The sequence below is a fragment of the Habropoda laboriosa genome, unplaced genomic scaffold (assembly GCF_001263275.1).
Source record: "Habropoda laboriosa isolate 0110345459 unplaced genomic scaffold, ASM126327v1 scaffold36, whole genome shotgun sequence".
Lineage (NCBI taxonomy): Eukaryota > Metazoa > Arthropoda > Insecta > Hymenoptera > Apidae > Habropoda > Habropoda laboriosa.
Window position 1 is genome coordinate 1,039,886 of NW_017100155.1, and position 1,122 is coordinate 1,041,007.

Below are 1,122 nucleotides of genomic sequence, written 5' to 3' on the forward strand. Positions count from 1 at the left end.
ACCGTAGATACTCGAATAAAGAGCGTTAGAATCACACTAAAATCACAAAAATCTCCAATTACCACACATCACCCACTGACAATTTCCGCAACTGAAGCGTCAACACTCGCACACTAAAACGACAAAAGCAACAGAGAGAAAAAAAAAGAAACGTCCACTTCGTGTTTTAAGCGTGAAGAGCGCGACATCGGCGAACGATATCACCACGAAATCTCCATCGATGTCGCGAGTTACGACGCGAGTATCGGCTCCCGGCGCCTTGCAAATGTTTCACGGGGTAGGGCCGAACGAAACGGTGTCGCGGACTCCTCGTACCTCTTTGAGACATTTGTAACGTTCGTCGCAATTAAGGTAATTAATCGGTGTGACGACGCGCCTCGTCACGACTCCGCGAGACAGTGACGATCCGCGGGCGTCCCACGTGTGAAATGCGGATCGATTTGCTGGGCCCACCCACAAAGATCGATTTAAAACCACGACCTCGTCGACGGTGCTGCTTAAAGAAAAGAAGCTGGCAACTTTGAACGTGTACGTATCCTTTGAATGCCAGCGAGAATGAGTAAAAAGAGTGCGTATGTATGTGTGTGTACGTATGTGTGCGCGTGTGTGTGCGATATAAAATGAAACAGCGCGATAGAGAGTAAGAAAGAGGATGCAACACAAGGGTAGATAGAGAGAAAAGCGAAGGGAGGAGAGCATTGTGTACGTGTATGCGTGTGTGTATGCATGTGTATAGTGTTTCGCGAGCACCTTTCGCCGTTTGGTGCTTTGCGTTGCGTTCTTCTTTTTCCTTCATCTTTTTTTTTTTTTTTTTTTTTTTTTATAATAATATCAAGCTGGAAGCGCGTTTGTATGCCGCACGATCCTTGGGTCTTGTTTGTCTTTTGTTTACGTACGTATGGTAGCTCTCGCGGTGGTAATGGCACGCGGTGAGTAATAAGCTTGGTTATTTAACGAGCGCCGTTAAGGGTTGAAACGTTGACGGGTATTTTCCTATCGGATATTTAGCGATATTGCGTATTCCGTGGCAAACAGGCGTTATTGTATCGCTTCTTATCGTTGCGAAACTGTCGATTGCACGTGGACAGTGTACCCGATGGAATTCCAATTTTCCGCAAGATC